General features: G+C 45.3%; 1 pseudogene; it reads left to right on the top strand.

Annotated features, from left to right (window-relative positions):
- The first annotated feature begins 15,053 nt into the window (after positions 1-15,053).
- LOC102471086 (elongation factor 1-alpha 1 pseudogene) lies at positions 15,054-16,521 on the top strand (annotated as a pseudogene).
- The last annotated feature ends 274 nt before the right edge of the window (positions 16,522-16,795 follow it).

The raw sequence follows: 16,795 nt of genomic DNA, 5'->3' as shown, positions 1-16,795 counted from the left end.
AGGGCTGTGGGTAACCGAAGCATTTCTGCGGGGCGGCGGCAGGGCGTGCGCGCGGCAAGGCAACCCATCGGCGGCGAGTGAGGGACAGAGTCACTTCTTTCTTTTTTTAAAGAATTATTTTATTTAACTTAATTTATTTACTTTAATTTGACCAGAGAGGGACAGAGCGAGAGCAGGAGAGAGAGATGGAAAGTAAGAAAGCAAGTCGCCAGGTCCGGGACTCGAACCACTGTCAGCCATGTGCCTTTAACCACCACGCCACCTGCCAGCCCCCATTTTTCAGTTTATTTGTTTATTTATTTGGTTTATTTCTTCCATGAGTGAGACAGATGGGGCAGGAGGAGGGGGCTTGAGGGAGCACTCACAACAGCATCCTGAAGCTGCGATCCACCTCCAGCCTTTAGCCAGTCCCAGGCGGTGGGCACGTGCATGCCCAGTGTGCTCATGGAGTCTCTTGACCACTGCAACTGCTAGCAAAAAAGTCTCCTGAATTTCTTACAGTCCTTAGTTACTGATTTGAAGTCTGGAACATGTGCATCTGAGGACAGAACCCAAGTCAAGCACCCATACCCAAGTTGTGAGAAGCTGGACAAGTGAGCACTTCTGCTGCCGATCTAAGGGTTCTGCTTCCCGCAATTCTTACGAGGGGAAATTCCCTAACTACAGCGAGGCTTTAAGATCTGAGAAACCGGCCATCTTCCAGTAATTAACCAAAATGACGATTCCTTCTTTCCTTCTTTCCTTCTTTCCTTCCTTCCTTCTTTCCTTCTTTCCTTCCCTGCTGGTGATCTGTTTGAATTACTTGTGCATTCTGGTTATTAATCTCTTGTTAGATGTGTAACTTGCAAATATCTCTTCCCATTCTGTAAGTTGTTTCTTCACTCTGTGGTTTCCTTTGCTATACAGAAGCTTTTTTTTTTTTTTTGGAGAGGTTTTCGCTATAGGGCGCGTGCGCTCACCAGACAGATAGAGAGAGACATAGAGACAGAAAGCGAGAAATCACCCCCCAGGGGGGATGAAAACGTGTGAAGGAAAATGACCAGAAAAAGAAAGAAGCCAAAGAGAAAGGTACCTGGGTTCAACTAAAGCGCCAGCCTGCTCCACCCAGAGAAGCGCACTTTGTGAGAACCAATGGAAAGGAGCCTGAGCTACTGGAACCTATTCCCTATGAATTCATGGCATGATGGGTGTTAAAAATAAACTAATCTGTGGTCTATTAAAAAAAAAAAATCTGAGAAACCAAGAAGAATGACGAATATCCATGGTAGGATGATGTGTGCATTAAAACAAATACATAACGAAAACAAAGCAGGGCTAGCCCATGGTGTAGCCCCAAACCAGCCTGGAACACTACCATTTTATGTTTAGCTTTGCAAGACACTGCCAAACTATCTTCCAAATTGGCTGTACCATGTTGCATTCCCAGCAGCAATGAATGAGAGTCGTCCTGGCTACAGCCTCAGCCAGCATCATCAGTGTTCTGGGTTTGAGCTGTTTTAGTGGTGTCTCGTTGTTCTGATTTGCAGTTTCCTAATAACATATAAGGCTGCGCATCTTTTAAAATTCTTATTTGCCATCTAAGTGCTTTTGTTTTGTTTTGCTTGTTTATTTTTAAGGTGTTTTTTCCATAGGGTGCATGCATTTACCAGAGAGAGAGAGAGAGAAAGAAATCACTCGGGAAGATAGTCACCTCTCAATACCGTCTCCTTTATTCTATTCTTGGGCATGGATACATACATGTCCAGAGTGAGTTTCACGCAGCCAGGTCCAGGACTTGAACTGAGATTGGCCATGTAGGAATCCAGTGACTTAACCACCACACCTGCTGGCCCAAGTGCCTTTCTTTTTAAGTTTATTTTCTCCATGAGGAGAGAGAACCCCTAGCAGGGTCCCAGTGCCATGATTTACCCCCAGCCTTTAGGCAGCCAGGGATCAAGGGCCTGCGGGGTTGCCTTGAGAGCATCTCATTTTACCGTTGCGCCAGCATCTGGCCCCATGCCTTCTTTAGCAAAATGTCTGTTCAGACTTTGGCCCATTTTAGAATTTGGTCGTGTGTTCCCTTACAGTTGCGATTAAGAGTTATTTGTATGTTTAGATACAAGTCCTTTTTTTGAAAAATTTTTATTACTATTTTACTTAGCTTTATTTATTTATTTATTTATTTATTTAAATTTGACCAGAGAGGGACAGAGCAAGAGAAAGAGAGTGAAAGAGAGAGAGAGAGAGAGAGAGAGAAAGAAAGAAAGACGAAAGCCACCAGGTCCGAGACTCGAACTGCAGTCGGCCATGTGGGAGTCCAGTGCCCCCAACCATCACACCACCTGCCAACTCCAGTCCTTTATCAGTGACTTGGATTTTTATTTTCCTAACAGTCCCTTCAACAGAAAATAAGATTGTAGTTTTACTAACGATTATCTTATCACTTATTTTCTTTCATGGCATTCTATGTAAAGATAAATCGCCAAACCTCAAATCATTTAGATTTTTTTATAGCTTATCTCCTAGGATGTTTATTGCCGCATGTACATCCATGGTCTATTTCGCGTTAATTTTGTGAAAGGTCTGAAGTCAATGTCTAGATTCGTATTTATTGCTGTGGGTATCGAGTTGCTCCAGCAATATTTATTGAAAAGGCTATCCTTCATGGCATTTTCTTGTTCCTTGGCAAAGACCAGTTGGTTCTATTTATGATTATATTCACTTCTGGGCTCTCCATCCTGTTCCGTTGATCTAATTGTCTATTATTTCACTAATAACACACTGTCGCGATTACTGGAGCTTTTAACACTTTTTTAAGACTTATTTATTTCATTTAATTTATTATGATTGTTAGTCTCATTTGCTATAGGCATATGTGCTCACTAGAGAGACAGAGAGAGAGAGGGGAAATGAGAAAGCAAGCCGCTGAGTCCAGGACTCAAACCTCAGTCAGCCATGTGAAAGTCTAGCACCTTAACCACCACGCCACCTGTTGGCCCTCGCCATAGCTTTTTTCTTAATTCATGATAGATTTTTTTTTTTTTTAATTCTCTGCATGTACAGAAGGCAGAGAGAGAGAGAGAGAAAGAGGCGTCCACAGGGCTCGGTCATGCTGCAACCTCCTCCCTCCAGTCTTCTTACTGGTTATAGCAGAGAGAGAGAGAGAGAAAGAGGCGTCCACAGGGCTCGGTCATGCTGCAACCTCCTCCCTCCAGTCTTCTTACTGGTTGTACCAGAGAGGCTAGGCCTATCGTCATTTTTGGTTTTTGGGGTTTTTTTGGAGGTTTTCGCTATAGGGCACGTGCGCTGGCCAGACAGACAGAGAGAGACAGAGAGACAGAAAGCGAGAAATCACCCTCCCCAGGGGGGATGGCCACGCCGCAATCCCTTCTCCTCCATTCTCCTCTCGGGATCTTGGGCACGCAGACACACACACCCGGCGTGAGTTCTAAGCCACCGGGTCCGGGACGCGAACTGCGGTCAACTACATGGGAGTCCAGCGACGTAGCCATTACGCTAACTGCTAGTCTCTTGTCGTTTTTTATAAGTCCTGGAGCCCAGTAATATCAGTCCTCTGACTTCATCCTTCCTTACTGTTCTAGCTTAAGTATTCTATGTCTTTCATCTCTTCATGTAAACTTCAGAATCAGTTTGTTAATAATCACAAAACAAGTTGCTGGGATTTTGATTGGGATTGAATTGAATCTATCAATCAAGTAGAGGAGAGCTGATATTTTAATAACATTGGTACTTCCTATCCATTCGAGTCCCGGATCCGATGGCTTAAACTCATGCCGGGTGCGTGTGTGTGCGTGCCCAAGATCCCGAGAGGAGAATGGAGAAGGGATTACGGCGTGGCCATCCCCCCCAGAGGGTGATCTCTCACTTTCTGTCTCTCTGTCTCTCTCTGTCTTTCTGGTGAGCACACACACCCTGTAGCAAAAACCTCTCCCCCAAAATAAATAAATAATTTTAAAAAGATATTTCCTGTCCATATTTACAGAATGCTCTCTATTCATTTAGATCTTTTTAAATTTCTTCTACCAAAATGTTGTAGTTTTCTTCATTTAGAGCTTATATACATTTGGTTTGATTTACACCCAAGTGAGGTTTTTGGGAGTGCTGATGTAGATAATGCTGTGTTTTGCATTTAGAATTTCAATTGTTCATTGTTAGCACGTAGGAAACAACTAACTTGTATTTTAATCTTGCATCCCGCAATCTCCCTATAATTGCTTAGCAGTTCCAGGAGGTCTGTGTGTTGATTGCTTGGGTATTTTTGTTTGTTTGTTTGTTTTAGTTTGCTATAGGGCACTTGCTGGAGAGAGGCAGAGAGAGGGAGAGAGAAAGTGAGAAATCACCCCCCAGGGTGATAGCCATGAACAATCCCTTCTCCTCCATTCTCCTTCTGGGATTTTGAGCACGCATGTATATGCACCCAGCAGGGTTTTCAAGTTGCCGGGGTCCAGGACTCAAACCGCGTAGTCAGCTCTGTGAGATCCAGCTGCCGTAATCACCACACCCGGGATTGGCTTGATTGCTTGGGATTTTCTATATAACTAGTCATGCCATCTGGGAACAAAGAAAGTTTTCTTTTTTTCTCCCAATCTTTGTACCTTATAAAATTACCTTTTTATTCCATGAATGTAAATTTTGCTTAAAATGTTTGATTTTTTTTTTTTCAGTTGGAGATCTAAACTTTGGAGTGTTACTGGAACATTGATGTGCTGAGGCACATGGTTATCAGACATCATTTTTTTTTTTTAGAGGTTTTTGCTATAGAGCACGTGCACTCACCAGAAAGACAGGAACAGAAAGTGAGAAATCACCACCGAGGGGGCATGGCCACATTGCAATCCCTTCTCCTCCATTCCCCTCTCGGGATCTTGAACACTCATGCACACATGCCTGGCGTGAGTTTAAGCCACCAGGTCCAGAACTTGAACCGCAGTCGGCTACATGGGAGTCCAGTGACATAGCCATTATGCCATCTGCAGGCCCCCAGACATAATTTTTTAAAAAGACTTATTCATTTGTTTACCATGGTTTTTTAATTCACCAGAGACACAGAGGTGAGAGACATTGGGAAGTGAGAAATCAAGCTGCCAGGTTCAGAACTCAAACCGTGGTCAGCCATGTGTGAGCCCAACACCTCAACCACCACACTACCTGCTGGCCCCCATGAGAGATAAAAGTTTAGGTGTATGAACCTCTGCTTCCTTGTTCCTCAGCAATTAGTGATCTTCCAGGTAGTAAGTGTCAGCAAGGGTATAGAGAAATGGGAACCTCCATTGGTAGGAATGTGAAATGAGGGACCAGCAGTTAGCGTAATGGCTATGTCGTTGGACTCCCATGTAGTCTACCGCAGTTAACTTCCTGGACCGGTGGCTTAAACTTACACCAGGCGCATGTGTGTGCGTGCCCAAGATCCCGAGAGGAGAATGGAGGAGAAGGGATTGAGGCATGGCCAACCCCCCTGGGGGGTGATTTCTCGCTTTCTGTCTCTCTGTCTCTTTCTCTGTCTGGTGAGTGCACATGCCCTATAGCAAAACCTCTTCAAAAAAAAAAAAAAAGAAAGAAATGTGAAATGTGAAATAATGTTGCTGCTATAGAAAATAGTATGGTGGACTGGCTTGATGGCCTGGTGATTAAGGCATTTGGATCCCACATGGGTGATCATGCAGTTCAAGGCCTGGACCCAGCAGCTTGAAAAACACATCACACATATGTGTATGTATGCCTAAAATCCTACAAGAAAGGAGAGATAGGAGCGGACAGGCGGCATGGTGGTTAAGATGTTGGACTCCACCGATCAGCAGTCAGCATAATGGCTGTCTCTGGACTCCCATGTAGTTGACTGCAGTTCGAGTCCCGGACCCGGTGGCTTAAATTTACTCAGGGTGCGTGAGCATGTGTGCCCAAGATCCCGAGAGGAGAATGGAGGAGAAGGGATTGTGGTGTGGTCATCCCCCCTGGGGGGTGATTTCTCACTTTCTGTCTCTCTGTCTCTCTGTCTTTCTGGCAAGTGCATGCGCCCTATTGCAAAAACCTCTACAAAAAAATAAAAAGTATGATTACACGTAGATTAGGATATAAAGTAGTCAAATTCATAAAAACAAAATAGAATGGTGGTTTTGAGGGCTGGAATGGGACATGGAGCATTATTGTTCAATGGATATAGTTTCAGTTTTACAAAGAAAATGTTCTAGAGATCTGTTGCAAAGCAATGTGAATATACTGAACATTACATAAGTGAACACATAAAAACGGTTATGACGATAGGACCAGCAGATGGCTTAGTGGTTATGTTGCTGGACTCCCATGTAGTTGACCACAGTTCAAGTCCCAGACCCAGCAGCTTAAAAATCACGCCAGGTGTGTGGGTGTGTGTGGGTGTGTGTGTGTGTGTGTGTCCAAAATCCTGAGAGGAGAATGGAGGAGAAGGGATTGCAGCATGGCATGGCCCCCTGGGGGGGGATAATTTCTCACCTTCTGTCTCTCTGTCTCTGGTGAGTGCACGTGCCCTATAGCAAAAATCTCTCTAAAAAAAAAAGTTAAGATGAGAAATGTGATGTTACATATTTTTTACTATAATTAAAACAATTGTTGGAACCAGCAGGTGGCATGGTGGTTAAGGTGCTGGACACTCCCACATAGCCGATCATGGTTTGAGTCCTGGACCTGATGGCTTGCTTTCTCACTTTCCCTCTCTCTCAATCTCTGTGTCTCTCTCTGGTCAAATTAAAATAAAATGAATAAATAAAATAATTTTAAAAACTGTTAATGATCTTTCCATACTGGACTAGGAGGAGGAACTAGAAAGCTTTAGCGATCCTGTCAGACATGTCTGCTAGAAATCTGCCTGAATGCGAATACTTAAACATCCCCTTTATTACTATTTAAATATTATGAGTCTTTGTTTTTTTTGTTTTTTTTTTTAGAGGTTTTTGCCTTATGGTGTGTGTGGTCCAGGGGCTGGGGTGGGGTGGGGTGGGGGAATGGGAAGGGTGGAAAAAAGAAGGACAGTGAGAAGGAAAGGGCTATGCCACCTGCTGGCCAGTCTTTTTTTAAAAAATTATTTATTTAACTTTATACATTCTTGTATTATTACTATTATTATTATTATTATTAATTTGACCAGAGAGAGAAAAAGTGAGAAAGCAAGCCTCCAGGTTTGGGACTTGAACTGTAGTTGAACATGTGGGAGTGTCTAGAGCCTCAACCACCACACCACCCACCACCTGCTGGTCCCCCTGCTGGCCAGTTTTTTTTTTTTTTTTTTGGAGAGATTTTCACTGTAGGGCGCGTGCGCTCGCCAGACAGACAGAGAGAGACATAGAGACAGAAAGCGAGAAATCGCCCCCCAGGGGCGATGGTCACGCCGCAATCCCTTCTCCTCCATTCTCCTCTCGGGATCTTGGGCATGCACGCACACGCGCCTGGTGTGAGTTTTAAGCCACCGGGTCCGGGACACGAACCGCGGTCAACTATGTGGGAGTTCAGCAACATAGCCATTACGCTAACTGCTGGTTCCCGCCTGCTGGCCAGTTTTAAAAGGATTCTCTTTTGGGGTCAGCAGTTGGCATGGTGATTAAAGTGCTGGACTCTTACCTGGTCAAATGTAGTTCAAGTCGAGGACTAGGTGGCTTGTTTTCTTTCTTGGCTGAGTGCACCTGCCCTATACCAAATTAAAAGAATAATAAGACATAAAATAAAATAAATAATTATTTTTAAAAAGGGGAGGCTCTTTGTCAAAAGAAGGGGTTGTTTTGCAGTGACAGTGACCAACTCTAATTTATCTGACTTGAAAAGGTAAATTTCTGTCTCTTGAGTTTTCTTAAGATCATCAAAAGTATACAGCATTTCTTGGGATTACAAAAGTCCGCATTTTCTGAGCCCAAACTAAATGGAGATATTCAACTACTACTCACGGCGTGAAAAATAATGAATTAGAACTAGCCATGTTGTCTGAGTAATTAATTCGTTTTCAGTCTTTTTTATTTTGGTGGTTTTAGCTATAGGGCATGTGCGCTTGCCAGAAAGACAGAGAGAGACAGAGAGACAGAAAGCAAGAAATCACCCCCCAGGGGGGATGGTCATGCCGCAATCCCTTCTCCTCCATTCTCCTCTCAGGCTCTTGGGCACGCACACACACGCGCCCGGTGTGAGTTTAAGACACCGGGTCCAGGACTTGAACTGTGGTCAATTACATGGGAGTCTAGTGACATAGCCATTATGCCAACTGCTGGTCCCTTCAATCTTAAAGACACTATGAATTGTACATCAAAAGTGTCTCCCAGGCTGACCTTGCAGTACGGCAGTTAGGAGCTGTGCAGAGGAGGCCAAATCTCACATGGCTGATCAGGGGTTGACTGAGATTTGGGTCCTAGCCCCAGTGAAAAACGTGCCGGGCAAGCGTGTGTGCCCAGGATCCTGATGGGATGGGGAACTGGAGGAGAGCAGACTACAGTGTGACCAGGCCCCTTTGAAGGGTACCCTTTTGTTCTCTCTCTGGAGCATATACGTGACCATGTGCACACAAACCATCTTGCATTAAAAAAAAAAAAAAAGCTTCCCTGTTTGCTCTCTCACCAGGAAGCTCAGGACAAGATCTGCGGTATATATCTATTATCTGCTCAGAATGTGGAGCAACACACGTTTAAGCAACTTTGTGTTCTAACTTGCTTCTTAATTTATCTGATTTCGCTCTCTTAGTGTTTGCTTAGCTTTAAGTTTATCACTTGCCCTAAAGAACATGTGTTCTACATAGCACACATCTAGCAAATCCTCTTTGGAATCAAGTGGAGTATATAAATAAATAAAATACAAACGAGTAGTGTGAACCGAGCACCTTACGGCTAAGGGCTTACATAGCCATGAATTTCTAAACATCATCAAATCCAGGACTTACAAATAAAACTCTAGGGCCAAGTGAAATCCATCTTGCAAGGCAGAAGGAAGCAGCAAAGCATTAGAGGCGGACTCTTCCGCTAATATAATTCATATCTCTTTGTAAACAGGAAACACAGCTCTAACAGCCGGGCAGCTGATGGGAGGAGGAGGTGGGGAGGAAGGGCAGATCCGTGGATGAGCAGGTTCAGGGGGCAGACACTGTCCACTGCTGTCCTGATTGAGGAAACCAACAACCCCCTAAGGCAAAGGTAAAAGGTGAAAACTGCAGGGAGGAGACGTTTAAACACAGGGCTGTCATAAATCACCATGACACTAATGACTTCTGCTAGTCATCTGCTTTGAGCTGCTTCTCCAGCAGTGGGAATGAGGGGCTATGAGCCATCCCCGTTCTCCCTTCTGGTTTTCTTTCCTAAGAGCCTCATAGAACTAAATGAAATTAAGTGCAATATCAATCAGGGTTCTTGGTTGCAAGCCACAGAAACCAACTCTACCTTAAGTGATACCAAAATTCATTAGAATATTGGAGTTCACGGAATCAAGAGGAAGCCTGAGGGCTGTGCTTGGAAAATCAGCAGAAACAAAGAGATCTAGAGGCCTGGCAGCCATGTTTGCACAGTTTCTGGGGCAGCAGGAGTTCGTCGCATAGTTGAGGGGGTCTGTTAACTATGGTCCATGGGCCAATTCTGGCCCACCGCATGTTTTTGTAAATAAAGCTTTATTTGGACTTTTTTTTTTTTTTTTAAATTGAAGCTGGTTTCTTCAATCAGGACTGCAGTGAAAGGCAAGCACCCCTGTGATGGTCATCAGTTTATGTTCTGTCCACGGCCGCCTTTGCACTATCATAGTGGAGGGGAGTAGTTGCAACGAAGATCTAATGCTCCTCAAATCCTTAAACACTTACAGAAAATGTTTTCTGATCCCTGCCACCGATTAGCAGCATAGAAATGGAATGGTTACCCCCTGGAGTCATGCAATGCACTGTGGTCTCTTCTGGAGGGAAACTGAGCAGCAGAAACTACAGCTGAGGCCGTAATACTGCCTCTGTGACGAGCCTCCCAGGTAGACCTGGGGTTTCCAACTCTTCTTTCCTCTCTGTGTCCTTACAGAGTCCACTGGTGAAACTGAAATCACAGGCCCCTCCCCGGCTGATCTATGGGATGGAGAGCGGAAGGATGGGCCACCCTGGCTTCATTTACAAGTGATGAAAGATGCCAGGAGTTGCCCTTTCGTTCATGTAAGAGAATAGCCTATGTCGTTCGTTTTCAAGAATAGTTTAACAAAAGTTGCTTTCCCGGCTTGCAGATGTGACAACACATTCCTGGAAAGTTCTTGAACAAACGAAACCCAAGAACAAGGCACCCTTAAGAAATGACTTCTCAAGATGGTGGCTGGTCACCAGCCCTTTGCTCCTTTGTACTTCCTGGTTCTTTTCCCTCCTCGGGACATTTAGTGGGCCTTTCTCGGGGGCTGGTCCTGAGGCTGCACCTTTCTGTCAGACAAGAGAGGGCAGGGGACAGTAAACGCCTAATGAGGGAATCATAAAACGTAAGCGACCTCCGGGAAGAGTGTATGTCCCGCAGTACTCAGCCAGCAAGCAACTGGGGGAGGGACTTGCGCACGAGGGAATAAATTGCCTGCCCGTCAAACATCCCATCTTGCAAAACCACCTCTCAAGTCTCGCTTTGCCTTACCTCGTGTCTCCATGTCCAGCCTTTGGCTTTGCAGAGGTGAGCGCATTTCTCACTATGAAGATGCCAAGGGAGTTCCGGTGAAGGGGGATGGGAGGATAAAAAGGTGGGAGGAAGGCGTTGAATGCCGATTGGCCGGAAGCCTGCAGGTGTTCCCTCTCCTGTACTCTTGTAAATATCACCACATTGTTGCATGGCCTCCCAGGCAGACCCGGAGGGCTCATTCATTGGTTCATTCCATCCTGCCCTCATCCACACTCCGGCCACGTCTCACCACCTCCCCCCTGCAACCCTAGGCGTGGCCAGCACCACCTCTCACTGGCTTACTCCACTGATGGCTAACCCAGCTCCTCGCTTCCGCTTCCGTGTTGCTTACTACAGTCTGTTTCTGCACAGCTGTCGGCGTGTTCCTTCCATTATTTGTGTTTTGCTTTGTTGGTTAGTGGGTGATTCCTTAAAACCCAAGGCCGTGTCTCATTCACAGTGTTCACTGGCTTTGTCTCTCACTTAGAGTAAGGCCTATATTGGCCTTCTCCCAGCTCTCTCAGACCTAATCTCTCCCCTTCTTCCTTTCTCTCTGCTCCAGCCACACCAGCCCCCGGCCTCCAACTCTGCGGGCAGCCTCCTGCCTCCAGGCCTCTGTCTCGGCGCCTCCTCCGCCTATCATCAGCCTTTGCTCAAATGTCTTCCTGACAGAGGACCTTCTTGGCCACCCAGGGACCGTCTCCCTTGCCCGCACCACTCTCTTTCCCATCACATTTCTCCCACCTGCCATGTTCTCTGTGTTCATTCATTTGTTCATTCTCTGCCTCATCCTAAGGAGTAAAGCCCTGTGAGGACTGGGGACTCTTGTTTGTCACTGTCACTGTGAACACTGCGTGAAGGCACTGGCGAATAACTTACAGGGGAGAACTACTGCTTTGCTCAGACTCCAGGAAGCTCAGGACCCGAAGTCCTTACAGCTTGAAAATGAACCTCTCTCTGGGACTAGCAGTTGGCATAATGGCTATGTCGCTGGACTCCCATGTAGTTGACTGCGGTTCGAGTCCCGGACCTGGTGGCTTTAACTCACACTGGGCACGTGTGCACGCGTGCCCAAGATCCCGAGAGGAGAATGGAGGAGAAGGGATTGTGGTGTGGCCATCCTCCCTGGGGGATGATTTCTCGCTTTCTGTCTCTGTCTCTCTCTGTCTTTCTGGCAAGTGCACACCCTCTATAGTAAAAACCTCTCCCTCCTCCCTCCCCCCAAAAAAAGAACCTCTTTCCCCACCACTGGAATGCCATTCATAAATTCCCTAGCTTTGTTTCATACCTGAGAAGATTCCAGACCAGAGTGTAAAAGCGAAAACCAAAGTCATGGACCTTTTAAACCCCCAAATGCTTCAAGTACAGGAAAAGCGTACACTAGTCCCAGAGCAGGTGAGTGTTTTCTTTGCCTTGTGTCCATTGCCCGTTATCCAACTAGTCTTTTCTTCTTTCTTTCTTTCTTTCTTTCTTTCTTTCTTTCTTTCTTTCTTTCTTTCTTTTTTGAGAGAGATTTTTGTCATAGGGCGCATGCACTCACCAGAGAGACAGACAGGAAGCAAGAAAATATCCCCCGGGGGATAATGGCCACTTTGCATACCACAATCCCTTCTCCTCCACTCTCCTCTCAGGATTTTGGGCATGCACGCACACATGCCCAAATAATTCTTTAAAAATTTTGAAATAATAATGATGATAATAAATAAAATAAATCATATATATTTTTAAAAAGCACTCCCACTTGAAGCCAAAACAACTGGATGAAGAAGGGGAAAGTCAGCTGCTCGTCTACCTGTTTCTAAACATTTGGAGGCCTGTCACACGAGGCCAGCACTTCCACAATAGCTTTGGACCTGGCAGTTTCGGAGCTCTGTCCGTGCCCATAGGCCCAATCCTCATGCTCTCCTAAGAACTGTAGACCTGTTAGAATTCCACTGGAGTCTCACAAGCATGCACAACTTGGGGCATGACTTCTCCTAAATCTATTTCAGTGATGTCTACTTAAATTGCTTTTGTAGGACTTCATGCTATTTTTATTTATTTGTTAGAGAATTATATTATTATTATTATTATTATTTGACCAGAGAGAAAGAAAGGGAAAGTGAGAAAGCAAGCAGCAAGATCCAGGACTTGAACTGTAGTCAGCTAAGTAAGAGTACAGTGCCCCCAACCAACATGACACCTGCCAGTCCCTAGTTCTAATGTTTTTATTTTCATTATTTCTTCTGTGAAAGAAAGAGCCAGAGAGAGAAAGACATCCTCAATGGGATCTTCACGCCGTGACCCAGCCCTGTCTCGGCAGGACCAGATCACGGACATGTGACATATACTTGTGCGCCTTGGCATCTCGGGGGCTCCTAGAAGAACCCAGGACTTCTCTTATGTGGGTCCAGTTGTGTTAACACTGTGCCACAGCCTTGTCCCTTTTTAAATGTTTGACAGACAGCAGGAGACGTCTATCTGGACTCTACTTTTTTTATAATAAAAATGTAGGGCCCGCCAGGTGGCGGGGTGGTTGAGCTGGCAGGATCCCAGATGACTGACAGTGCAGTTTGAGCCCTGGATCCGACAGTTTGTAAAACATGCCAGGCATATATGCACTGTGCCTGAAACCCCCAAAGGAGAGCAGAGGAGGACTTACGACGCGGCCAGCCCCCTGGGGTGTGCTTCCTCACCTTCTCTCTCTCTCTGTGTTAGTGCATGCACCCTATAGCAGTCTTTTAAAACTTCATTGTTTATTTCTTAATAAAATACTAAAGTCTTAGAAAAATAAAATAGTATAAGAGTATATTAAAAAAAAGAGCTATCTCTTAGGTCAGACATCAAACCTTGAAATAAGACATGAAAGAACTTTTTGTTCAAAGCTGAAACAACTGGAGGGGACAGCAGGTGGTATAGTGTTAAGGGCACTGGACTGTCACGTGGCTGGCCACAGTTCAGGTCCTGAACCTGGCAGCTTTCTCTCTCTCTCTCTCTCTGTCTTTCTCTCACTGTTTCACTCTCTGGTAAAATTTAAATGAATAAATCAAGTTAAATGAAATCATTGTTTAAAAAAAAAAAAAGCCAAAAGAACTAGGGGGAAAGATCAGTTGCTTGTTCCTGGGTTCCTAAACATGTAGATGCTCATAACAGGAGCCAACGCTCTAGAGATGACCATGACTACTCAGATTGGAGGACATTCTAGTATATACTAATACGTACAGATGTTTTAAAGCCTTATTTTATTCATTATTGTTATTGTTTCATTTGACCTGAGAGAGACAAAGAGGGAATGTGAGAAAGCAAGCCACCGGGTTCAGGCCATGTGGGAGTCCAGTCCCTTAACCATCATGCCACCTGCTGACCCCAATGCATACAGTTCTTAGACCCAAATAGGTTAACCCATGCATATTGTTCGTGACTTCTTTTTTTCCTTTTTTATATCATGGACAACTCACTTGTCTTTCTATGTAGTAGAACTATTACTATTATGTTTTAAAAGGTTGGGTCATATTCTATCATGTGCAAAGCTATGCATGTCGTTCAATTGCCTACATATAGATGACTGATTGTACAGAAATTCTAGTTTATTTTTTTTCATTTTCTTTTCTAATAGACATTTGATTATTTCCCATGTTTAGCTCTAATCAGTAATGTTGCTGCTATGGTTTGCATATATGTTCCCCAGAATTCATGAGTTGGAGCTTGACAGTATTTTCTTTTCCGTGAAGGTATTAAGTGCACTTAACTTCTCCATGGTGTCTCAGGGTAAGGCCTAGTGGACACTGAATGGCCCATGGTGATTGCATCATAGATGCCATAGTCTCGTGAATAGATTAATGATGTCTCATGAGGAATTGTGTTCGCAGTCGCCCCTGCACTGCTGTCGCTCTCCAACGCCACCGCCGCCGCTAGCTCGCCAAGCTCCACCAGAAGAAGGGGGTTAAGCGAGAAGGTCTCTTGGCCATGGCTGGTACAAAGCAGACAGCCCTGGGAACCAGCAGTTAGCGTAATGGTTATGTCGCTGGACTCCCACGTAGTCGACCACAGTTCACGTCCTGGACCTGGTGGCTTAAAACTCACGCCGGGCGCGTGTTCGTGCATGCCCAAGATCCCAAGAGGAGAATGGAGGAGAAGGGATTGCGGCGTGACCATCCCCCCAGGGGGTGATTTCTCGTTTTCTGTCTCTGTCTCTATGTCTCTCTCTGTCTGGCGAGCGCATGCGCCCTATAGCAAAAACCTCTAAAACAAACAAACAAACAAAAATAAACAAAGCAGACAGCCAGCAAATCCACCGTTTGTAAAGCACCCAGGAAGCAACTGGCTACAAAAGCCACTTGCAAGAGTGCGCCCTCTACTGGAGGGGTGAAGAAACCTCACCGTTAGAGGCGCGGTTCTGTGGCACTCTGTGAAATTAGACGTTATTAGAAGTCCATGGAAGCTTTTTCGCAACGGGTTTGCTGCCAGAATACAGGTGTCGTGAAAACCACTGCTAAATCAAAGCCAAAATGGGAAAGGAGAAGACTCACATCAACATCGTTGTCATTGGACACGTAGACTCCGGCAAGTCCACCACTACTGGCCATCTGATCTACAAATGTGGTGGGATCGACAAAAGAACCATTGAAAAATTCGAGAAGGAGGCTGCTGAGATGGGAGAGGGCTCCTTCAAATATGCCTGGGTCTTGGCTAAACTGAAAGCTGAACGTGAGTGCGGTATCACCATAGATGTCTCCCTGTGGGAATCTGAGACCAGCAAGTACGATGTGACTGTCATCGATGCCCCAGGACGCAGACTTCATCAAGAACATGATGACAGGCACGTCTCAGGCTGACTGTGCTGTCCTGATTGTGGCTGCTGGCGTTGGTGAATTTAAGGCTGGTATCTCCAAGAACGGGCAGACCCGTGAGCATGCCCTTCTGGCTTACACTGGGAGTGAAACAACTAAGTGCTGGTGTTAACAGAACGGATTCTACTGAGCCACCCTACAGTTACAACTTCCTTGTTAAAGAAGTCGGCACCTACATTAAGAAAATTGGTTACAATCCCGACACAGTAGCATTTGTGCCAATTTCTGGTTGGAATGGTGACAACATGTTGGAGCCAAGTGCTAATATGCCATGGTTCAAGCGATGGAAAGTCACCCATGAAGATGGCAATGCCAGTGGAACTACACTGCTGGAAGCTCTGGATTGTATCCTGCCACCAACTCGTCCAACTGACAAGCCCTTGCCCCTCCAGGATGTGTACAAAATTGGTGGTATTGGCACTGTCCCTGTCGACCGAGTGGAGACTGGCGTGCTCAAACCCGGTATGGTGATCGCCTTTGCAGCAGTCAATGTGACAACCAAAGTCAAGTCTGTTGAAATGCACCATGAAGCTCTGAGTGAAGCTCTTCCTGGACACAACGTGGGCTTCAATGTCAAGAACGTGTCTGTCAAAGATGTTCGACGTGGCAATGTTGCTGGTGACAGCAAAAATGACCCACCAATGGAAGCAGGTGGCTTCACCGTTCAGGTGATGATCCTGAACCATCCAGGCCACATTGTGCTGGCTGTGCCCCTGTACTGGACTGTCACATAGCTCACATTGCTTGCAAGTTTGCTGAGCTGAAGGAAAAGATTGATCGCCATTCTGGTAAAAAGCTGGAAGATGGCCCTAAATTCTTGAAATCTGGTGATGCTGCCATTGTTAATATGGTTCCCGGCAAGCCCATGGTGTTGAGAGCTTCTCTGACTATCCTCCTCTGGGTCATTTTGCTGTTCGTGATATGACACAGACAGTTGCTGTTGCTGTCATCAAAGCTGTGGACAAGAAGGCTGCTGGAGCTGGCAAGGTCACCAAGTCTGCCCAGAAAGCTCAGAAGGCTAAATGAATATCCCTAACTCCTGCCACCCCAGTCTTAATCACTGGTGGAAGGACAGTCTCAGAACTGTTGTCTCAATTGGCCATTTAAAAGTTTAATAGTAAAAGGCTGGTTAATGATAACAATGCATCGTAAAACCTGCAGAAGGAAAGGAAAATGTTTTGTGGGCCATTTCTTTTTTTTGTGTGTGTGTGGCAGTTTTAAGTTATTAGTTTTTAAAATCAGTACTTTTTAATGGAAACAACTTGACCAAAAATCTGTCACAGAATTTTGAGACCCATTAAAACAAAGTTTAATGAGAAACCTGTGTCTTCTTTTGGTCAAAAATAAGACTTCATAGAAAAA

The sequence above is a fragment of the Tupaia chinensis genome, unplaced genomic scaffold (assembly GCF_000334495.1).
Source record: "Tupaia chinensis unplaced genomic scaffold, TupChi_1.0 Scaffold000146_1, whole genome shotgun sequence".
Classification (NCBI taxonomy): Eukaryota; Metazoa; Chordata; class Mammalia; order Scandentia; family Tupaiidae; genus Tupaia; species Tupaia belangeri.
Note: the sequence above shows the minus strand (reverse complement) of the source record. Positions and strands in the feature narration are given on the sequence as shown.